At 41.5% G+C, this 25,534-nt stretch overlaps 1 protein-coding gene across 2 annotated transcripts in view; it reads left to right on the top strand.

Annotated features, from left to right (window-relative positions):
• SDK2 (sidekick cell adhesion molecule 2) overlaps nucleotides 1–25,534 on the top strand; it is a 388,895-nt gene that overhangs the window by 222,056 nt on the left and 141,305 nt on the right. The window lies entirely within an intron of this gene.

Below are 25,534 nucleotides of genomic sequence, written 5' to 3'. Positions count from 1 at the left end.
TCAAGGTTAGTACGTACTTCTCCACTGACCATCAATATTAGTAGGTCCTTCTCCATTGACCATCAATGTGAGCAGGTTCTTCTCCACTGGCCATCAGTGTTAGCAGATCCTTCTCCACTGGCCATCAGTGTCGGTTGGTGAGCACAGATTTTCATGTTAAGAAATCCTTCCTCCAAAAGTCCCAAGGGATAAAGGAAGTGGATAACATAGCCATAAACCCATTGATGGCATTTTGTTGTAGAGCCCGCTTATAAATATACTTCAAGTTACCTTTTAAAAGGCAAAAATTGTATGTATGTGCTTCCTAAGAAACACACAAAGAAAAATGTACGGCTGTCAAGTTTTAGATACAATTACAGAGTGGTGGGGACAAGAGGGGTGAAGAGCGGCAAAGGGGTCTTTGCAACAGTGAAGCCGCAAATTCCCTTACAAAGGCACAAGACGAGATGGAGTCCATACATTATGTACCGAAATGAAGAATATAGCAAGGAGTTTGTCATTTGTCTGCTGCCTCCTTCCATCCTTGACAGCTTGATGCAAGTGAAATGTCTTATTTACTGCCAAGAAGAATCTTTTTAAATACCAGCTGCACAGCTCAAGGACTGTCAGAGAAATGACTGTATTTCTCAGGCCTCATTTTACGCCGTCCTGACCGTCCGCCAGTGAGTGAGTCGAGCTTTGCTTTTGCCTTCCCAAGGCCAGGAAACCGGCATTTTTTTTCTGATTCCTATTTTTACTTTTCACCCATCGATTTAATTTTTTTTTGAAGAATTGATTTTCTGAAAGATAACGAAGAAAAGCACAGCACAAACACGTCGGGCAACTTGTCACAGGCTATGAAAAAGCTGTTGACAAGTAGGAGAGAGGAGAAAAAACAAACTGTGAAAAAATCAGATTTCTTCTATTTGCCCTTAATAGAAGCCTTTTAAAGCCAAATGTCTGCTTGTCAGATTAAGTTGGAAATGGTACTGCGTAGAGAGTAGTTCCTCCATCTGTAAGCTACTAATGTTATCCAGAAAATGTTGCAGCTGTGCTACATACAGATAGTTCATTTGGTGGGATCCCTGCAGCCTGATTTTCAACGACCATCTAACAGGTTTAGCAGGGGTGCAGTAGGAGTGTTCTTCTGACATCCATTCGGGAGCAACTTTGCCTATCTGGTTTCTTTATCACCAATCAAATTTAGGCTTACAAGGCAGATCTGAATCTGAATGGAGACATTTCTTGGCAGTTGTGGTAATTTTAAGCTGGCAGTATGTGAGAGGCAATATGGAGCCTGCCGAGTGTTCCTACTATCAACGGTGGTCAGTAGGAATAGGTCAAGCATGTTCCAGTATCACCAGAATACCTGCAAAAGGCGGATGAGTAGACAGGGGACACCACAGCAATGTCTAGACCAATGTTTCACAATCAGGGTTCCATGCAACCCCTAGGGTTCCTCCAAAGCCTGCTAGGGGTTCCTTGAGCAATGAGCAAATCAGACCTCACAGGTCAGTTTAAATGACACCAATGATCGGTGACCTACTTCCCATTGGCCAGCAAAGAGACATTCTTCCCACTGATGTACTGTGGGGGATTCTTCAAGACTTGAAAGTTATTTCAAGGGTTCCCCCATGGCAAAAAAGGTCTAGAAAGCCCAGTCTAGACTAAGGATCAGTAAGATTTGCTCCATATGTTCATGTAAAATGAATTATAAGTGTATTTATAGCCACTTTCAGACCTCTGGAAATATCCCCTTTACTTCCTGTCCTATTGACACAACAGGAAGTGAAAAGGGTCTTCCGAAAATTAGGGTAATCATTCTTTAGACTTGGAACAGATATTCCCATTGGAAGGTTTCTCTCTAATCTTATCCTGTTGACAACTCAACGTTTGGTCCTTTTGCCCTCCATTACTAGGTAATAGGGGAGATCTATCAGGACAAGTGACAACAAATCCATCCAACCCAAAGAAAAATGCATTTTCAGTATAGCCAGGGAACATTATTACTGCTGACAATATTTTAATTGGTGCCTTTGTTTTCCCATCCCATTGAAGCCCACACCCCCATTATTTGTATGGCTGCCACAGACCGGAAAGTGTGTAAAAATCTCCCCTGAAAAAACTGCCAGATATTTTTTACTCAAAACAAATTTAACATTAAGGTTTCATTTTCAATATTGACTGCGTCTTATCTTTAGAAAAGAAAAACCTTATATGAGATAAATGACACCTGGAGGAGAATTTGATTTAATATAGTTATTATAAATTGAGTTTAGATCACTTGAATAACCACCAAAGGTTCTTGGTTTCTAGGGAACGTGCCAGATTTTGTTCCTGGAAAATGGTATCTTTGGCAGGGTCCCCATGCTGTTTATTTATTTTTTATTTATGTTTTTATAAAGTGCTATTTTATATTTATTGAAAGAATGAGGTTTAACTCCAGCGCATCACCGGTGAATGCAATGTCAATAAAGCAGCCATTTAGAAGGTGCCAATACTTCCAGCTATCATTGGCACCATTATTCGAAGTCCTGCTGGAGTACATTGCCAGATCAATGGCCAAAATTTTCTCCAATGCAATTAAAAAAGGAAAATTAAATATTCCTACATAGACTACCTGGCCTTTATTGGGAAATAGAACTGGTGTTCAGAACCTATAGGCCCTATGTCCCCATCAAGGTAAATACCAGTCATGTGGAAACACTGGACCTTAGCTGTGATTCACCTGGCAATCCTGCCAACAACACATTAGGGTGAAAACATTCACTACTGTATTTATGAATAAACAATGTTGTCACCCTGAGATAGGAAATGTGTTACAACTAGAGCAACACTCCTCAACAATCACTTACAACAATCCTCCTCTTCATCTCCATATCATTGGTTAGAGCAAATTTATTAAAGCCCATTTCTGGGCAAATGTAAACCATCTGTAAACCATTCTGCAGGTTTATTCTTATCTAGTGAATTACCATTGTATATTAACCTAAATCTGCTATCCCTGTCTGTGCCAATGTGGGTTCAGAGCTCCAGCTGTACCCTAAAGCTGCTACTGTGCCCTCTTCTGAACCCACTACTAGATAGCCAATAGTAAGTGCCCATGTTACGAAGAGTGACATACACACCTGGATAAGAACCTTGCCTCCTATACACATGAAAGGAGAAGGGTAGGACCTAGGGCATCACATGAATATGGTTTTGGGTAAGAAAAAGGGCATTTAAAAAAGACAGCTTTCAGTTAAAGGCAGTGGGACTAATATTTGGTGTTTCAGATATCTAATGGCTGGCATTTTTTCAAAAACATGTATTTGAAAGTTTTTTCAATATTCTATTTTAAAGATTTTATTGGTGTTTCAATTTTATGGGGTATTACAGAAAAAAAGAAAAGGAGAGAGGGAATTTACATTTTCATACGTATTTTGATTTCATGAGTTTTTTCAATTTCCTATAACTGGTATGGTAATCTTTGTATTCTTGTGTTTCCTACATCCCACATTACAGCAATCATAGTCAAAGGTCTCGGTCCTGACCACCCATGGTCTTTCAGCTGTCGAGCAGCTCCTCTTCCCAGTATGCCCTGCGGCTCATATTCAGACTTGTGGCTCCCTATCAGTTTGAGGTCTGCCATTTGCCTATGACTGCACTGATCATCACGCAACTCAGTGCATAACAATGGCCTGCGTAGAGTTTTAGCTCTTCCAGAGCTAATACAAAATTTATGACTGTCCCCTGTATAGGCTTCAACCAATAATTTCCCGAGTCCTGGCTTCCAAATGGGAACATCATGCGGCTGTGATTTTATGGAGACACAGATTGCCTAGAGAGGCATCTTTGAAGTCTTGTGGACGCAGTTTAATTACTGTACCGTCCGTCAGCACTACAAGTTCTGCAGGCAATATTAATTTTCAAGTCATGAAACTCCATTTCATACACAAAGCTTAAAGCCTTTATTTGCTAAGCCTTGGTGAAGTTTTAGGAATATGCAGGAAGGGGACCTGCCAACAGTCACAACCTCCATCCAAGGGTAACAGAGGACACAACTTGCCCAATGCCCATGACTTGATTAAGCCTCACCTACTTAGTTGTTGGGCTGCCAGGGCCTATTTTGTTAATAGGTCTTATTAAGGTAGAAGTGTTGGATTGTGAAGTTTTTTGATGTGGGGATTTTGCTTCATTATAGTGGAGGTCGTGGTGAGAAAGTCCCTATTATTTTCTTTAACCTTTTATTTTACCAAATCTTGTGGTTCAGATTTGATTGCAGACTTCTCCTGCTGGCTAGTGTTAAAGTAGATGGACACACTCCATTGGCGCTCCACATGTCCTGGAGGATTCCTCTGTTGATGAAACATGGATGTAACTTGGGTGATGGTGGGTGAGGAGCACAACAATAAGACCCCTTTAGGCTCGTGGTTTAAATCCACAGCTCTTAGCTGCTCCAAGCTGCCCCTCTTTAGCTACTCTATTATCAACAGCAGAATTTGACAACTACTTTGTTGGGTGAGGTTGAGAGGGGTTTTTTCTACAATGGAGGAAAAGCACCTGTGTGGCCAACAGTGTTGTTGCAATCCACTGCAACCATAGCCACATGCCAGAGTGTGCACAAAATTGGTTCCCAACCACTCCCATTTAGTTGTGTGGAAATGATTGGAAGGGTCTGCATTAAAATTTTGGAGTCAACCACAAGTTTGCAATGGCCCTAAGCAGTCCAAAGTAAGGCAACTGATTCCAAGAACTTTCTGATAATTGTCATAGACATGGCAGAACATTTGCTTTCAAGCAAAATGTATTGGCCAAACTTTGTCATTTGAAACTGGGAAATAGTGCTTGTGTAGCCTCATCCACTTAAAGCCAAATTGAGTTCCCCAAAAAATGACCAAACTGATCTGATTGATCTGAAGCATTAGCTTTCCCCATTGACCGTGTCACATTCGAAGTCTAGTTTATTTTCTAGAAGGTTGCCTGAGTGTATGGACAGCATTTGGCACTGTTGAGGGTCATTAAATTGTTGGTCTGGATTTGATCTTGAGATAGCCAATCACCCCTTTTGAGAGATATGTGGAGAAATTACATTTATACATGTTGTGGCCATTGCTGTATTTTCCGCAATGTTAGCCAAAGCCAGAATTGTCTCCTTAAATCTCTATGCCTTTACTAAATATATATATATGCACTCAGATGATCCAAAATTGGGTAATAATGGGGTGGTGTGTGTTCAGGCTGCTAGGAGGAAAGAACAGAATGACAAAGATATGAGTTCAGTTTGCTGCTTCTCTTTTTACTGTTCAGTATTGACTGGGGCTAGGACAAGACCTGTAAATGTTACTAAACTCCAGCAGAGAAAGAACTCCTGCCTTGCAAGACAAGGTAGTGCTGGGTAGCAAAACCCTGTACATATGAGGATTGAATGGCAGGTGCAAATCTTTGGCAAGTAAATGTTTGCAATTTGCCTAAAGATAAAGTGGAACAAAACCATAATAAACAAAAATTTTGCCCAGGCAGGTCCTTTATCGTAGAAGGCAGAGGCGATGACTATGCAACAATTTACTATTTTTGCTGTGGTTTGGCACCTCTGAGATTTGCTTTGGTTCAGCACCTCTGCGCCAATACTTGTAGGTTCACCCTGAACGTTGTGTGAGCCGTCTTTATCGCTCATAGCTGAGGCTGCTCTCATTTTTACAGGGATTTCTGGTTGCAGAAATGTGTTTGCTGTCAGGTTATCAACAATTCCTGCAGCGCCGTATTACTATGTATCTGTGTACGGCTCAGGTTCTACCAGCGGAATTTTTGCAATCTTCGCCTCGTACAAACGGAATGCGGGATGGCAATTCATTATACACAGAGATACCGGGTGACACATCCTTTGACTGTCAAGTTAAGATTTCATGTACAACTGACTAGTCTAAATGTAATATTCATAGGCGGTATGCAAAGGTGACCTCCCCGAATAATAATACACTTTCATTCTGCTACCAACGCCGGCATTTTTACATGTTTGAATATATTGGTTAATGGGCTGCTAGCCTATGATTTAATAGTGCAGGTTTTTTATAGTTGTGTCTCCTGGAGTAATTAAAAGGAGCCAGTTGGCTTCTCACCTACCTGTGGAATACACAGCGCTGGAGCTGAATCCGCCTCTACCAATTGCTCCTACTCAGCAGAGGGGGCTGTAAAGTTACAACTTTAGGTATTCAGGCAGGTTGGATGAATTGGATCACCATTGGGTGGTCTAGGGAGGTGGGTGCAGTTATGCCAATGCCACAAACATAATTAAGGTTTTTGTTTTGGCCTTTACACCCACCCTGTCCTGGCCAGGATCAGACTTGGTCCTGTGTATTTTGCATGTTTTTAGGAAATGACTGATTCTCCTTGGCCCCTTTTAAAGTGGAACTTTCAATATAAGCCGACATTGCTGACCCGGCTCTAAAAAAAATACAACTTGCCTGATAGGTGTTTTGATCCTCTGCCTTTATTGCTTTCAGAATCACTTACTGAAAAATTTATGCATTTCAGGTGTTGGGTTAATTGTTTTACAACTTGCCACAGGGTTTGTTCAGGCCAGCGGTAGGTACTAGATTGCCCCCTTGCCGTTGGCACCTTGCCACCCCAACCAATGTTTGAATATTTTACAGCAGGCAGCACTAAACCCCTCACTACTTCCTCTGTTCATTCACTATGGCTGGACACCAATAAGCCCCTGGTCATCCTACCTGGGGGTCCTTATTCAGGCACTTCCTACTATGGGCTGACAACTGTCTCCTAATTGTGCACTGGGGTATTCACACCTACTCTCGTGAAGGTGGCTACAAGTGGCGACAGTGCACAGGCACACAATTGGGAACCAGTCCAGCAATGATTTGCTGTGGGTTCATCAATGCAGGAGTTGTCTATAAAAAAGCCAGAGGAAATCATCAGCACAGAGCTACTAATAAGAAAAAAATGTTATTTGTATTTTATTAATCATTTAGATTCAGGAAGGCACAGAATACGTTTTTTTGGCCAAGTGTCGCCAATCATAACTCTTCCCTGATCTGACCGGAAAGGGTTGCTATTGGGTACTGCATGTTGCTTTCCTCTTCCTTTCTTCATAGAGTGAACCCAGCTCATGAGAAATTCAAAAGACGGATTGCAGGCTCTCATTCCGAAACCGCAAAAAATGTTAATTGTCCCTTTGATGCCCTGCCCGCTGTAACCTCTGGCGAATTCTGTCATTTGGTTTTATATTTATACAGGATGGAAGAGCTCCCTGTAATTATTGGACTTTTTCTCCGGCACGCCGGCCAGTAAATTGCATCTGGTGCACAATATGTATTCGTGGTGTAAAATGAAGACGTATTCAATCCGTTTTCTCTCTCGGCGGACGTCTCCCTTAAATAAATATATTAAAGGGATTCTGCCGGCGTTAAGGCTAGAATGAATAATGATTAGACGAAAGCCCCCGTGCGCTGGGAGCTCAGGATCACATCAGGATCTTAACACTGGCGAAGGCTTATGCTTGCGAGGAATCGTCGTGGGACGCGAGTCATAAATTAATAACGGAGAGGATAAATATAAGATGAGCGAGAGCGGCAAGGAGCAGCTCAATGGACTGTCCCAAAGACCTCACTCTCTATCCCACAGGAGGGAGGGGGCGCCTTGTTAAATGAAGTTCTAATATGTAGGGATTAACCTCTTAGCTTCTGTTAGCCGTCAATTCTATTTGGAAAAGTGAAGGAAAAATCGGTCGTTATCTGGGGCTGAATAATTTGTGATGATTGGAATAAAAAGGGGTGTGTAAGGTAATTATGGGTCCATCTAAAAAGAAAATTTTTGTATTGATATTAAAGAGGAACTAAACCCACAATAATCACCTGTCCCCATTCCCTCACAATGCCACCATCTGCCACCACAAAATCTTTGGCGATATTGATGGACCAGGGTGACAAAACACAGGATGAGACAGTTAATTTATTCCTGGCACACTCATGGAAAGCCAAGACTTCTGGATATCATGGGATCCAAAGTTGACACTGTGCAAGGGCAGCTCAGGTGTTGCCAGAAAGCCAGAGGGATCAGACAGATAGGGGGGATTATTGCAAAAGGGATATCCCCTGTCTCTTTCTGCAATAATGACTGGCTGGATCATGGATTCCTAAAAGTGGGACTTGTTCCAGCTAGAGTGTTGCATTATTGGTATGTATTGGTGCACTAGGGTCCCATTCACTCTTAATTGACATTGCCAACGCACAGCAGAGCAACATTGTGCAATGCACCTGTTAGCCTTTTAAAAGTTTCACGGTGTGCTGAGTTCATTTGAATGGGCTGCCCCGATGCAATGCACACCATAAATTTTAAGGCGCCACACTTTTAAAAACACAGCAGGATGCCCTAGTAAAAACTGACCCTGTAAGGAAATCTGTGCAGGAACAGTAAGCAGTAAGTGTTACATAGTTAGGTAATAATTACCTCTTACAGAAATCACAGTGCTCACCTTCATCTGTTCTTTCTTTGACATCTCTTTTCCTGCATCATCCAGGGTCACCATCTATTTACTAGGATGCTGGCTCAAGAATGGCACAATCACTTCCAACAGACATAGCACAAAGATCTCTTTTTCAAATAAATGTTTACTGAATATGTGACAAAGGATTCCCAAAGCATGATCCGCTAGCTAAAAAGGCAACATGGCAGAAGCAGCTTGCTTTGAAGTCAAGTGTGTCTAATTGAAACCCCTGGAAGACTAGTGGTGGGAGAAATTACTGCTGGTGACCAGTTTGAATTAAAGGTATTATTGCAAAGAAAGCTGCTCTTTTTTAGGTTAAAATGGGCTCTAATTTAATTTATTTAATTACATTTTTATTTAATGTAATTATTTTTGATTCATCATTTTCATCAAAAAGTAACTAAGTAATCCTGACAGAAACAAATCAGTGTAATTGAGTTCAATCAAATGTAATTTTCAGTTGAAAGCGTGTGAAAATGCATCCCAAAGATATAGTTGATCATCCCATGCCTTGTCAAAGATGGATTCTGACGGGTCGCCATGGGTTAATGTACTTTGTGCTTGGTGCTCCTCTCCCCGCTCTTCTCCTCGCTCTCCTTTATTCAATAAGCTTGATAGGTCCTCTTAGATCTCTGAGTAACGGCTTTTGCTGTATGGCAGACACAGCATTGACAGGGAAGCGGTGTTATTTTAATGGATTTGTCCTGTTCTTCGCTCTCTCGTCACCCCTCCTTTTTCTCTCTTGCCCCATTAATGAACACAATTTGTCCTCCGCGTGGGGAAGCAAGGCAAAGGATGAGTTTCTTGGCAGGCGACGCACATCTGAGCGGAGGGCCTGGTACCTGCTGCTTCCAAACTACGCCTGTACCCGAGCCAAATCTCAGTCATTTCAATGGGAAGGAAGGCTAATACAAAGCAGGGAGGCCTGGGGACGGCCTGAGGACACAAGCAATACCTGAAGGGAAAGCAAAGTAAAGACTTGTCATTAGTTGTCACTCTCCGTGTTACATTGTTCATATGGTGAAATAAAAAAAAAATTCCAGCAGGGATGGTGGAGGGAATCCTCATGGGTACAGCGGATGGGTAGACCCAGGAAGCTGGGGCAGGGATGGTGAGAGTCCTCGTCATGGGTGCAGCAAGTGTGCAGACCCAAGAATTTGGGGCAGGGATGATTAGAGCCCCCATAATGGGTATACAGACCTGGGATGGTGGATTACCCATCTGGAACTTTTGTTTGGAAACTTGTGTTAAAATCCAGGTTAAGGCATCTGAATTCTCACTTGAATCTCAGCATCCCTTGTGTATTTCAGATCTGTGCAGTAATCCAACATTTTGCCCATGCACAGGTGTTTCCCCTACAGACCAGCCACCGCTGCTCTCCCTGCTTGTGCAGGGTGACTCCTCTTGTCTCCGCCCCCTCTGTAGTTTTCTGCAGGGAGTCTGTAGTGGGTGGAGCTGCCGAGCCCCTCCCACACCTCTGCTTTTTGCACAGCACAGTGATGATGTGATAACTATTGTTTTGTAAATGCAATAAAGCATTTGTTGCACACAATGTGAATCTATATCCTTGGCTATAGTGGAATATACCTACATTTTTTTTTATTCCACTTTATTCTAGCAACAGGCTGCATTGTACTATATAAGCAGTTTTTAATTTGATTGAGTTACACACTGCTCAGAACATGGCCGTAGGAAGTGCTGTAGTATGGCGGTAACGTAGAAAGCAGCATTGGATGGCTCACACATGTTTCTCTTGGCACAATTCGAACTCCATCAAAGCTTCGGGTTGACTAAAGAGGACAAATTATACGGCACACAAAGAAAAGGTCCCCTAAATACCACTCTGAGCGACGTCACTCTGGCAATTTCCCGTCTGCGTTTTTTGCTTTGCGTCTTTCTGTTCCTATCCTTGTAATTAAAGGGCCATTGAAAACAAAACACTGCTTCTTTTTATTGAAGCCATGAAGAGAAAGTCCTGGATGTGCTGAAGAAAATTCAAAACGGCAAAGTGGTTTGGAGTGCGCAAACTGTCCACACTGGACCATTTTTGTTCCCGTAAAGTTGGTCGTCATTCTTAGTATTTGTTTTGCCTTTTTCAGTTTCCCTTTCCTTCTAACACATCTTCATTCGGTACTACAAATAACTATTTCAAGCTATATAAGCAGGCATGGGCCACTAGTGCCACCCATCCAGAGCATTACCATGCGTCATCATTGGGTGTGCAGAGGTAAATAGAAAGCACACAAAAGTGGCACGATGGTCCGAAAACAAACTGTCCAGCTTTGGACTATTTTTGTTCCCATGATGTCATAATTCTCAGATGTGCAGAAGAAAATCAAAAACGGCAAAGTGGTTTGGAAGGCACAAACTGTCCACACTGGACCATTTTTGTTCCCATAAAGTTGGTCGACATTGGTAGTATTTGTTTTGCTTTTTCTCAGTTTCCCTTTTGTTCCAATGCTTCGTCATTTGGAACTACAAATGGCCATTTCAAGACACATTACGGAAGCATGACCCACTGGTGCCACCCATCCAGGGGATTACCATGTGCCATCATGTTGGCTGCAAAGAGGTTACAGGAGCTTTGTGTAAAAATAAAAAAAACGAAGTATTCTATTTAAAATATGAAATCGTTTCTAATGTCCAATTCTTTTTCAACTCTATTTAATTAAGGTTAACATTTGCTATAATACCAAATATATAAATACATGGGGGTCATGCCCCTGCCTGAATCTGACAGACGGATGACCCCTTCTGCAGTCTTATGGTAATCCAAGAGTTGTAAAGCCCTGTGTCTTATCGCAGTGGTGTAGATGGAATCGGAATTAACTGGGACACATGGCACCTTTCCAGTGATCTGCAGTCCACTGTTGAGGTTTTCAGCTTCCTAAAGTACTTTTCGCAGGTTGTAATGAACTGGTAAGATTCTGTGCCAAAGACGGTGACGCATTGTGCATTCCATATATTGGTCACTGTATGCTATAGATGTGTCATGCATTGGAAACTTTGCAGCTGATGCATCCTGCTTTTGTAAAACTTGATTCTAGATGTGTGTAGGTTGCTCTAGGTTTTTTGTTTTAGCTCTGTTTGACCTTTAAAGCTTATTTTCCCAGGAAGTAAGAACTCTTATGTGAAATTAGGAAGGATATGGTGTGAAGGGAAGACAAATATTGAGCACAGAACTGAGATCCAGCTGTCAGAGTGCCTTGTCTGTCACCATCCTCTAATGCATCCAGGCAGAAAGGGAGCCATGTCAGAGGTTGCAGGTCAGACTCAGCCATTGACCTGTCAGTCCCAGAGATCGATTACCTGCACATGAGCAGAATCATCAAAACTGACAGGGCCAAGCTAAAGGAACAAAAGCCTTCTTATAGGTTAAGCATTTTTAAGACAGAGAGCAAGTGTGTGCACTTTAATTTTTACCTAGCCCTTGGTATCTGTTTGATGTCAAGAAATAAAAAAAGACACAAAATGAATTGGGCTTTTGAGATGGCCTATGGTTCATGTATATTCTGATCCCGGAGCACCTCAGTGCTGCCCTTTGTATGACATCTAGTCTGCATCTAGTATGCAATAAAAGCCAGAAGATTTTTAACATTTCAATTAATTGTGCCCATGGGTTACAGGGGATTCCCCTGGCCCAGTACCCTTTGGTCAATTACCTGTATTGTACTAAAAGAACTTGACAAGGGTATTGTACTGAAAAGAAGAGGTCATCTAGGCCAGCCAGTCTGCACCTCTGCTCCGAAGAACGAAGACTATGCCGAAGCCGGATTTGGTGACCACAGCAGCCGATTATTAAGTCAGATCACAATGCATGTAAATAATTAAACAACTGGGCATTGGCAATTAGATTTTTAAAGGTTGTATTGAAATGGGCCAAAATATGTGAGGATCAAGACCCCCTCCCCAGCCATATTTTCCTCCAGCGGAAGCCAAATATAACAGAGATCGATTAAACCGACCCAAGACCCACACTCAATACTCAAGGAATCCCTAACAAACTCTAGAAGAGCTCTAGGGTTCTAAGAAACCTTGGTTAAAAAACACAGCCCCAAAGCCATGTCCACCTGCAGTGACCTATATGAAAGCCTAAATCTAAGCATGATCTTCTGACTCACATCAAGTTGGGTGGTGATGTTCCTCTGTCATTGCTAACTTTGCCTAAATCTGAGATGTCCTTTCTTCCCCATAGCCCTCCCGATGCTTTTTCTTCTTGTCTCCCACCCAGTCAGGCTGGTGCCTACATTCTAACACTGTGTGGTATACAATTTAACCTATGATAAACCCTAATCAAGCCTTATAGAGAAAGCCTAGTCTCCAGGTCTGACTATTGTGGTTGCAACAAAAAAGTAATTAACCAAAATCTGCTTTCTTGGCAGCAAATCCATATTAGTTGATTTAACTTTTTCTTTGACAACACGGCTTCTTGGGAGCTTGAAGAACCTCTAAATGTTATTTCATAGCCATTTATTATTATTGTTATTTTATCTCCCAGCTTGTATTATGTTGAATATGCATGGGGTGGGACCACTCTTTTTTTGAACAGCAAGATAGTCAAATGTGGTTGCATAGGGGCAGATAACATACATACTGTATAACTACATCACATCACATATATAACAACCCATATGGTTCTGAAAGGCTGGGCCCTATGGCCTATGTTTGCATCTGAGAGATTTTTATGTTTAGCTCCAAAGACATCGTGAAGAGAAAGCTCCTGCAAAGTAAGTGGACAGTCTATATTATTATAATAGTCTCCGTTGGGTAATTTCCACTCTACTCTACTATTTGGATGATAACTGTATGATTTTGCTTTTTTGGTGACAATGGCCACCATGTAGAATTGGGGTAGATTGAGCATTGACATTTTGACAGATGTCCTAACCCTTCAAGACCCTCATCCATAACTAGATACATTTTAGCTTGCATTTTTCGTCATGGATGTTGAGCTGCCACCCAATGTTCAAATGACTAGATGCCATTGGCTTTCCTAACATTGGGATGTTTCCTGTATGATAGATGTTATAAGCTTGCATATTTGGAAAAGGAGGAAGGTATTTAGAGGAGCCATATTTTTTTAAAATTAGGATTTTAATTATTAACCAAAGTCAACCCTCTATAATTGGGAAATATAGAGTATAAAACCTTTCATTTCCTGTAAAATGAGGGTAAGGGCCTGTTGTCCCCCTGTCTGTGTTATTTATTATTTTCTAATTCAATAGCACATTACAGACTATCTAAACATTTACTATAGAAATTATGACTTTTTTAGGTGCTTTATTACCCGTCTCGTTTGCCGGTGGCGTTGCACGCAAATGAGACAGAGAACATTTTTCAAGCATCGTAGTAAAAACGTCTGAGCCACCGGAGCTTCCGGGAGCGCAATTAAAAGATAATTAGAAAACTTACTTTCTGTCGTTAACACACAGCTATCTAAACACATCCTTATTCAAGCTTGTGAAGGGAGTCCTTTGTCAAAAATAAATGATTTCCGTAAAAAAAGGATAACTTTGATATTTAAAGAAAAGGGCATAAGAAATATACACTCCCTGGTAGAAAACAATCTCACACTCTAATATTTAATTGGACCATCTTTAGCTTTAATTGTAGCTAGTTTTCATGAGCCTATGATATTTTACATTTATTTTCATCAAAAGCTGCAATAATTTTTTCAAAGATCTTGTATTGATTAATGATTGGAGAGTCAGAGCTGTGTAAAGTCTTCTCCAATACATCCCAAAGATTTTCAATGGGGTTCATGCCTGACTTTGTGGTGGCCAATAGATGTGTGACAATGATGTCTCATGCGCCCTGGACCAATCTTTGAGCTTTATGAATCCTGGCATTGTCATCTTGGAATATTCTGTGCCATAAGAGAAGAAAATTTCCAATAATGGAAAAACATGGTTATTAAGTATATTCAGGTGGTCAGCTGATTTCATTTTTTGGGCACACAACATCCAAAATCCAGATTTGGCAAATTAACAGACAAATGAACCAACCCCATATCATAACACTACCCCCATCAGTACTCCAGATCATACCATTGCCCCATAGGTACTCCAGATCATAACACTGTACCACAGGCACCCTAGATCATAACACTGCCCCACAGACCCCCTAGATCATAATACTGCCCCCACAGCACTCCCAGATTGTAACACTGAACCCACAGGTACCCCTGATCATAGCACTGCCCCCACAGGTACCCCAGAGCATAACACTGCCCCCACAAGCTTGGGAACTTTTCTTTGGCCAGGCAGTTTATATAAATATATGGTAGAAAAGCTGGAGAAAATTGATATCATTAAGACTAAATAGGTGGCAAATACTAAATGGTTAAGAAAAAAAAATGCCTTTTAAATATTTTTATCTTTGCAGAAATACAAACTTCTGCTTCCCATTTTGAGTCCTACAAGTCTAACATTGGCCACCACTGGTGGGAGCAAAGAAGCCAAACTCACACTATATTATCAAGGTCACCACATACGAATGCCTGCTTGGTGTTAACGAACACTCAGCGATCATTATCTTTAATTACTTTTGCAAACTGTGTAGTTTGTGCTGCAACAATTCTGTTTGATATGCAATTTCCTGACGCCTTATTAGCCGAAATCCCGAAAATGAAACCCCAGGGAACTGTTGTTTTGCTCTACTTAATTTTGTTTGCAATAATATTAATTGAAATGTGTTTTGCGCACATAAACATTGATTATGCTCAATATTTGCTTGTTTGTAAATACCTTGCATGCTGCTCCAAAGGCGTTTTGTGTAGGGAAAGTAGGCGGGTGTCGTCTGGCTGGACGTTTTATACAGATGGTGAAACGCAGACGTTGATGGGCACTGGTTGGCATATTATGAAGTGCTGAATTTCTTATAGTAGCCAATTGCATTTTGTGATTGGTTAAAGCAGAGATCTCCAAATGTTCTAATGGGTAAGTTTGCTGCACCACACACGTTAAAAGGGATGAATTTTGGCCAGTGGGTGTAGAAGAAAAAAACAGGTGTCAGTGGTCAATTGAAGGAAAAGATGACTTAGTGCTTGTGATAAGTAGGGGGTGAAGTAATGCCCCACTCTTGGTGTCATTGGGAGGAGTAGTGCCCTGTTGTTGGAATTAGTGAAAGTGGTAGTGGCCCATCATTGGTGCCGGAGAATGAGTGTCCCAAAGTTGGTGCTAATGAGTTCAGTAGTGCCCTACCAGTGATGTCAGTGGCAGAAATATTGCCCTATCATTAGTGTCAAATAGTGAAAAAGTGTCCATCACTGGTGACATTAAGAGTTATTTGGCCCTAACATCGGTGTCAATCAGAGGATGAGTGCCCCACTGTTGTTGTCAATGAGTAGAAAAGTCCTCTATCATTGGTGTCAGTGGGAAAAATAGTGCTCCATCCTTAGTGTCAACGAGTGGATTATTGCACCGTCTGTGGGAGGAATAGTGGCCGATCATTGATGCCAATGAGTGAGATGAGTGCCCCATCATTATTGTTAGTGGGAGAAATAGTACCCCATCATTGGTTTCAATAGGTGGAACAGTGCGCCATTATTGGTGTCAATAAATAAAATAGTGTCCCATCACTGGTGTCAATTGGAACGTCCTATCATACAGCTCATTACAGACATTTTTAATAAAAGCAAGCCTAATACTTAGACTATCTGTATTTTAATGATTTTTGTTTAATGAATGCATGGTGTGAATAAATTGTGGTCTTTTATATCCTCCTGGAAATGTGCCTTAATTTTGATAAAAATGCTTTTATTATTAGCATTTAAGACATTTAGCTCTCCATGAATAATTAAGGTGCAAAAACTTTGCATTTGTTTCTAGTAAAATAAATTTTAACCTGAGTGATACTGCATTCTAAAACAGGTTGAGGGTCCATTTAGATCTATTCACTGCGGTAATGCACTTTATGTCAGTCATTAACGTGTGTTACATTAAGGCACCACATTGAAAATGAATGAGATGGCAACTCAATCTGTTGTGTTAAAAGGATCACATGACTATGTTTCTCCAGTGCAAATTACTATTGTGTTCAACCTAGTCCATGTGTTGGAGCGTGGTACAATGGGGACGATGTGGTCCCCTTCTGAACTGAATGACACTCGACATTATGCAACCCACTTTGGGTGTGGGATGGCCATTGTAGACCCACTATTTTCATGTCACCCCAGGCCCCCAGCAAATGTTGCACATAATTCCCCTGAAGTCCTACCCTAAATACCACTCTTTGCATCATTGAGGACTGCCTACCTCTCGAGCAGAATTAAAAAGAAAGAGAATTCTGTGTGACATGTGACTAGTCAAAATCAACATGTATATGGAAAAAAAAGATGCCATGAAAGATTATTAAGGGGATTCAGGGTTTGGAAGAAGAAACTACAATTATATTCATGACTAGGGTAGCCCTGATTTCTTCATCCGAGCTCCCGTTATCTCTCACTTTTCACTTACAAGAGCCAAATAAAATTTAAAAGAATGTCCCATGTGAGCAAAGTTGGTCTGGTTGGAGCTTACACAGGTTTAGAGGATTCATACCCCAACCTGGGCCAACGACAGCATTTAGAAGACCAGCGATGACCATTGAAGGAAGACAAGAGAGTCCTGATATCTCCATATCCATATTGATTTCCTCTGAATATACTGGTTGACCAACTGTCTCTGGCTTCAGTACTTTATGAGCCACTTACTGGGAGTCAGCTAGTATTAAATTCATTGATCTGATGACTGGGACTCTGTTGGTATTGAATCTATTGGATCAGCATGACAGCCAAGTATTGAGCACTTCTAGAGGCATGGGTCACCATTGGAGGTTTGCTTAAACCTCCTGCACATGAACATTAATAATTCTGTAGCTGACAACGTCCCTTTCTCTCACAGAATGCCATACCTTCATATTTATTACATTTACCACTGGGAACAATGACTCATAATTCCCATGCTATGTATAGAAGTATCTGCATGCCCTTTGAAATAGAACTGCAGGATAGGTGACAGGCTGAAACTCTTTACTTCACCATCTCACCACTCCGTAACGAGGAATATAGGTTACCCAACTGAGCTGAACGTACTGGAGGATTCTTTTTAGCCCTACAGACACTGTTAAAAAGACGTTTCTTTTTAATGTGAGGCAGAAGGGGCTTAGGGCATCAGCCATTCTGGATAGCTGGGACTCGGGGGAAAAAAAACTCCTTCTTTTACCCCAAATGCATTCTTGTGCAAAAGTCCAAAATCAACTAATATTGACTTTTTGGTTTTACATAGGTCCCAACATATTAAATGATGGACTGGAATCCTGGATGTTTTTGGAAGTCAAACATGGAGAGAGGTTAAAACATTTTGGCTGGAGTTAGGTGTTAATATATGCAAAGGGTCAGTGCCATCATCTACAAAGACTGTTTTGAGTAGTGTTTCTCAACCAGGGTTTCTCCAGAGGTTGCTGGGGGTTTCTTGAGCAACAAGCAGTTTGTGTCCCCCAAGTAAGTTTGACACCAATTATCTTTTTGGATGTCTGTAATGGGTGGCATTCTTCCCAATGGCCACAAATGTAGGAGACATTCTTTCCAATGACTAGCATATATAGTAATGATATAGTAATTATAGCAGGGGTTCCCTAAGACCTGAACATGAGACCTTCCCCCTGTTGAATAGTTGAGAAAGACTGGTTTAGAGTTTTTCATGTATGTGAAGATGCATGTTGATGCCCTCTTTGGGGCAGCAGAAATGTAAAATTATTATTTTTAATGTCCCAAAGTTGATTAGCAGGCAGGCTTTTTATTGGCGAATATACAAGCTACATCTCTTCCTCAATAAAACAAACGCTGAGCAGAGCAGCCTCGCTGCCATCATAGATTAACTCCCATGCGATGTACCAGAGTCACACCATTCTGTCCTTGTCAATCAAGATGGCCAAAGATCTCCAACCTGAGAGAAAAGTAATCTAGATGTTGGCATAGGGTAAGCGAGTTGAGTTCTTCCTGCTAAATGGTGTTGGGCTGACTGGTGTCCTAAATTAAATTCTTGATTCTAAATTCTAGAGTCCTAGATCCCAATCTCAGCAACTAATTTTCTATTGGTTTCTAGATTTTGCAAGCCTTAGAATCTTTGTCATAGTTTTAATAAAAGTGGAAACGGGTATTTCCAAAAATTAAACCTTTCATTTTTTGCACACTGTATGCTGCCTCTCCTTCTAGTTATGAATATCTGGTACCCACAATTTTCTTTTGGCATTTCTCTCAGGTTGTTGTGTTTGTGGGTTTTTTGCTGTCTGTATTCACTCTATATTTGTCCTGATGACCAAAAAAATTGGAGTAACCACTAGAGCAGCAATAAAAGGATTGGGGACACCAGGTACCATGCCAACAACTATATTCTCTTTACATTGTAAAAATTGTGACTTTCAGAGAACCTGCAGGACCAGAAATGAAGGCAAATTCACCACCCCAATAAAATACAAATAGCAAATAAATAAAATATATGATGACCCACCAAAACACCTTTGGTAGCTGGTATTTTGGATTTGGGGAGCAGATGCTGATATGTAGAATCACCGGGCAGTAACCACTACATTTTTTTTTCTTTTTTCTGAACTTCAGTAGTAGGGGTGGTGGCAGTCTGGTTGCTATAGGTGACTCCGGGCCTCCGCTCCAGCTCTTGTCGTTGAGCCCTGCTGTTCTCCAGAATCTTAGTATTCTGTAGCAGCACTAAAGCACAAAAATCTCATTAGCAAGATTTGTTCGGAAACAGAAGAATGCCGGTTAGGAGATGACAATGCCGTGAAAATGATTTCTCCTCTACCTGTACCAAGAGAGAGCCACTTGTCTCCCGGACGTATCTGTCACTGCCGCCGCCACCGCCGCTTTCTGATCCCCCGCCTTGTCCCCGCTGCTCATCATATTGTTTTGTGATTCTGCTCTCAATTCCCTTTACTCCTTGTTCTCTCCGTCTCATTTCTCGTCACTTTGTCTTCCTCCGCCTCCTATTTGCCGCTTTGTTTCACTGCACAATGGAATGTTTACAGTCGCTTATTTAAAATTCTCACACTTTCCCCGTTTCGACGCAGGATGCGCACGTGGTGCGAAAAATTTGTGCATTGCTGTCCCCCCCCCCACCTTATCATTGATAAACCAGGACTAGAGTATCATGTCTGGATCTCCCCCCACCCTTTCCAAGGGACGCAAGGCAGAGCTTAGCATACTTTCAGCCTTTTCAGACAAATATATGTTATTCTAACCCTGGCAAATAATCCAAATTTCCCTTATCAAAAATCGGCCAATGGCAATCACCTTATGTCTTTATACAACTCAATATCCAACAGATTTCAACAAACATCTGATCAGATTGCCACCACTGCTACCTTTATACCATGCCATCCGGTTCAATTGGCCTTCGTCCACTGTTGGTTGTTGAACGATTTTACTGATCAATGTTTAGGTTGATTGGAACTACAGAAGGCCAGTTGAGTGCCAGCTGTGAGCTGCAGACATCACATCCTAGATGGCTCTGGCATTTTGCATATTTGGATATGTGTGTAGAGTACATTATATGCACATACAACCATGTGGGCAGTTTGTTTTTTAAATGAATATTTTTATAAGAGAATGTCTTTAGGCTTTAGGTGCAGGATGATTTTTTCTTGTGATCCAATAAACAGTTGGACATGAATTAAAACCAGCAGTCAACGATCATAAATGACCAATATTTGGGTTTCCAGTTGGATGCAGATAGATATGTGTTGGAAAATATCAATGCAATTCACTGGTCACAAACATTCAAATTTGACCAGAATCCCAATCACTATCCAAGCCAAAGGATCGGAGTAGGGGAATATTTTGAGAATTAAAACAATTATTATTTGGATTGATCAGGTAGTCACAACTTTGACATGAACCTTCTCGTGTCCACCAGGCCTTATTGTTCTAAAAGAAACATTAGTGCTTTGAAGGTTCCATTCCAGGGATGAGACCTTCCAGGGGCGACTCTCCAAAAGTCAGAAGCAGCTATTAAGTTTTGTTGTGGTCCTGATAAAAGTTTTCAAGCTGCTCATAGAGAAGGAGATTTCCCCAGCCTGGCAGAGCAGCAAAGTTGTGACTCCTCCCTGCTTTTTAGACGAGAGTCACTGACTCAGCAAGTGCTGCTTCAAACTACATTGATGATACTTCACTGAAGAGACAGATTATGAGACAATGAAGCGGTACAGCCCGGACAAATATATTATTTCATTCAAAAAATTTATTCGCTGCACCGAGTTTCTATTTTCATCAACACAATGGAACAAACGTCCCTTTAAACCCTCTTCTGTCTATTTATGTCCCTGAGCCACATTGGTCTTCCACCTTTCAATGCATTTTTTTTTCCTTTTTTTGTCTCTTGTTCAAAGTGTTTATTACAAAGCTGTTTTCAAATTGTCCCATTGGCTTTGCTGAGGAGTCGCTTTATGGAAGCTGTTGTTCTGTATTACATGACCCTCTTTCAAAGCATTTTTCAGTGAAATGCACACTCGTAGTAATTCAGCACAGGGTAGTTGACCTAAGCTGCCGAATCACTTGAATTCAAAAATGCCAGGAACTGCAAGGAAATCTCAGCGTAGAGATTATCGCCTATTCAAGGCATCCAAGAAGCTCAACATAATGCTGTCCACCAAGTCTTGGGTGGAATTGACCTTTGATGGCTAGAAACAAATGCCATCTTTTTGGGAAATTAGGTGTATCTTTAAACATTTTTGTTGTTTACAGTAGTAAAGAAAGGTGAGAGGTTTTAACAGGTTATTACTATGGCCTAGAGCCACTTTCTGTCCAGGTAGGCCGCAGTTACAAACAAAAGTTCTACATTATCCAAAATCTCCAACTTTCACGTCTTTATGGCAATGTTCGCTACATACACACACTTTCAGGTGATTTATTTAGTTTTCTGTGAACTTCGACCGCACAAATGACCATATGGTACAGTGCAGCTTTCCAGGTGAATGTGCCCCAAGCTGGTTCGTTTCAGGTTCACCAAACCAATGTTTATCTTGCCAACCACTTGGATGACTCCTATCATTGTCATGAATGTTTAACCTATCACAGAGATCCCAGTACTTCCCATGAAAAAGCCATCTTTGTTCAGGCATTATCTAGGGTCACCATTGGGCTTGAGATACTATCTCTTGGATAATACAGTAAATTCTTGTGCCAGTGCTATTATTGGTTGCGTTTGCAAATGTCTGAAATCTATCAGCTCCTGTTTTAGCATCTCATCTTATGACTTGACTAATGACTTGACAATGTTATGTTGACCTCTCAGCCTAGAGCAGCCTTTCTTGACCTTTTTATCTTAGGGGGAACCCTTGGAATGACTTTCAGGTCTTCAGGAACCCCTGCTATAATTATTAAACCCACAGCTCACAGTATATTAGTGTGGTGGTCAGTGAGAAGAATTCCTCTTGCATTGCTGGCCATTGGGAAGAATGTCACCCTTACAGATCATTAGTATCACTTAAACTGACCTGAGAAGCAAAGATTGCTTATTGCTCAAGGTTGTGGAAACACTGGTCTAGATAGTCACCGAGCTCAAGAATGACTTTTTACTGATAAAAGGTGGCGCTTCATTGAAAAACAATGATAATTGTAGATTATGACACGTCGGGAATTGATTAAAGGAGACTCAGGAAAGTACAGAAAGGTCTACAGTATTTCCATTAGCATTTATGTGGCTGTGAACTGTGGTTTTGTCCCCGCTGAGTGCCATCTATCCCTCTATGACCATTATCCATCTCCAGTGTTCTATTTCTGGAACAAGTCTACAAAACTTCTCTGTAACCGGAGTTATAAAATGTTGAACATTTTCTTGTTGTATAGTGCGTCTGTATAGATTCTCGTATTTCTTCCATACCTCAAGACTTTTTATGTTTTTTTTTTTTCTATCAGCCATCACAAAACACAGCCAGACGAGGATTGGGTTTTGTGATCGTTGTAATAAAAGCATGCTTCCTCTGAAGACAGGCACTTGAACGGCAGATCTGTCACTTAGTCTTCCTCCCGTTACGAAGATCGCACAAGCGCCTGCCCTCGGGGCGCCTTGCTTCGCTGCTCTCAAATCTTTTAGCTTCAATAAAGTGTTTTTTTTATTTCTTCACTAAGTAGAACCCCGCATAGCATCCTCCTCTGCTTACCGCCATATACCTGTTGTGATAGGACAGTACGTGCATTAAACTACTTACGCAGTTGATCTGGGCCACATCATTGTAAGATATCTTGGCTTATGTTGAAAATATTCTTACGCTGTAATGCTAAGGCAATATTCGAGCTGTGGGGGCCAATAAAGCATGTAGGTTGTGTTGGGTTATGGTGGGTCTGGCTGCAGCCGGCTCGTAAGCCACAGACATCTATCTGGCCAATGGTTTGCCAAGTCTAAGATCCATTAGACATTATATGTTTTAGAGTTCCCACAATTGGGAAGGCCTTGGTTGTCTGTGGGCTGTTTCTAAAACATGAAGAAATTGCTTTAATGCTCTCAATCATTTAATATTGTTTTTTTCTTCTCTGCCTACCACCATGTACCTGCTGTGAGAACAAGCTATGACAATACATGCCAGCTTACAGCCAGTTGCTAATATACACAATGGGCAGCATTATTATTGGCTGCTGTTTGTCAGGGACAGTACCACCCCTGAGGATCATCAGCCTATTGGAACACTACCAACTATGTAATCTAGCAATAGGCTCCCATTGAAGTCCAGCCAAAAGGTTTGGAAGTCTGTAAAGAATTTTCGCTGAGCCTGTAGTGAACTGAACCTGGTCATAGATATAGGAAGTGAGACAAAACCTTCCCTATGTAGTCACATATAGTAACACAAAATATAAAAATTAAATGGTGTGAGAATTTAGGAATTCCATATAGTTTTTGGTATATTATCTAAAAATAGAAGGCAGACTGGCACTTTAAAATGGCACTGTCGTAGGCAGTGAGTTAATGGTGCTGCAACTTTAAGACTTTAGTTTGTCAGAGTAAGCAATGCTAAACAAAGACAAGGAATAAATATTTGAACATTGAATTTTACATTGATGCCTAAAGAGACCCTGCCAGATCTCTAACCAAATGAAACAGCCATTTGTAAGTTGCTTTGTCATTTGACCATTCTGATAATGTCAGATTCCTATACCCCCCACCCCCTTACCACACAATATTGTTCCTTCCCTTAATCGTATACATTACAGAACTCCACAATAATATACAAGTCTGAGGAAGGAACAATAGTCTGTGGCAGGAGGACATCATCATCTAACACTACCTGAAATACTGAACGCCAAACACACTTACCAAGGCTGCAGCTAGAACAGAGGGGAGGTAGAGGATACCGGTTACTGATGTACACCTCCTCTCTCGGTAGTCTCATATCCTCCTTTGGCTTACAGTACCATCTGTATGCTGATGACACTCAAATCTATCTGTCCACCCCTGACCTGTCTCCCTCAGTCCTGGATAAGGTCTCATGCTGCCTGTCAGCCATCTCATCATGGATGTCTGACCGATTCCTGAAACTCAACCTGGATAAAACAGAACTCATCATCATCCCCCCTCAAATTCCAAATCTCCCCCTGACATATATCTAACTGGTAACAACACTGTTATTCGGCCCTCCCCTCAGGCACGTTGTCTTGGTGTCACCTTTGACTCGGCCCTCTCATTCACCCCCCAAATTCAGAACATTTCCAGGTCCTGTAACTTTCACCTGCATAACATCTCCAAAATCTGTCCCTACCTGTCCCCTGAGACCACCAAACTCCTTGTACATGCTCCTATCATCTCTGGCCTGGACTACAGTAACCTCCTCCTCTCTGGTATTCCACTAACCCGACTCTCTCCTCTACAATCTATTATGAATGCTGCAGCCACACTCATCCATCCTTCCCTCCGCTCCTCTTCCGCTGCATCTCTTTGTAGATCTCTTCATTGGCTTCCATTTCACCTGAGAAATTCATCTCCTGTGCTTTGCCTTCAAATCCCTCCACAGTTCTTGTCCCACTTACCTTTCTGACCTGATTGAAAAATACTCCCCCAGTCGCTCTTTTCTCTTCTCCAATGACCTACTAATGACTTCCTCACTCATAACCTCATCACACGCACGGCTCCAAGACTTTTCTAGAGCTGCACCGACTCTCTGGAATAGTCTTCCTCAACCTATTCGGCTTGCTCCTACTTTCTGCTCATTTAAAAGAGCGCTCAAACCCATCTTTTCATACTTACCTACCCGTCTTCTTCTCACTACTTCCCACCATTCCATATGCCCCTCCTGTTGTGTGATACTTCCCCCACCTCCTAGATTGTAAGCTCTTCAGGGCAGGGTCCTCTCCTCCTGTGTCACTCTCAGTATTCGGCTGTTGTTTGCAACGCCTATTTATTGTACAACACTGCGTAATATTTTGGCGCTTTATAAATCCTTTTCATTATTATTAATAATAATAAGATAAATGAATAATGTATACGTTTTTTTTTTTTAAGGAATGGTTTGTTTAAAGAATTGTTAAGGATCTCTTAAGGCTCAACTATGATCGTCTCTCTTTAAGAATCTTACATAGTTGTGCAGCACCCGGAGCAGTTGCCTGTTCCACATAATCGGCATATTGCTGCATTATTCCAATAGAACTAATTGCCGGCGGCTATGAAGCAGCTGTCAAAAGACTATATGGAGCGTGCGTCTACTGATGTCACCCGTCTGCCATTCTCCATTAGGTCTCTGCGCCTATATCAGACTCCGCTACACAGAGCTGGTCATGATCCTATTTGGCTCTCTCGCTGCAAGCGCAGTGCCGACTCTGTTTCTCTGATGGAAGGTGGGAGTCAAGGCCTGAGAGGAAAACAATGCAAACTTCTCTCGCCTGACGTAAAGCTCAGACCGCCATCAGGACAGCTGCCATAGGCAACAGTGCCATCTAAAGACAACGGCCAAAAGTACAGGAATTATTTCTTCATCGACTGCGAGAAGGTGTTGGATTAAAGACTAATTGTATTTTATAATCGCCTTATATCAGTGGCGCTTTAGCATCATGGCTTCCTTGGGCATGCACACATGGGTGCTCATATCATGCAT

This window comes from Pyxicephalus adspersus, chromosome 3 (assembly GCF_032062135.1).
Source record: "Pyxicephalus adspersus chromosome 3, UCB_Pads_2.0, whole genome shotgun sequence".
Lineage (NCBI taxonomy): Eukaryota > Metazoa > Chordata > Amphibia > Anura > Pyxicephalidae > Pyxicephalus > Pyxicephalus adspersus.
Note: the sequence above shows the minus strand (reverse complement) of the source record. Positions and strands in the feature narration are given on the sequence as shown.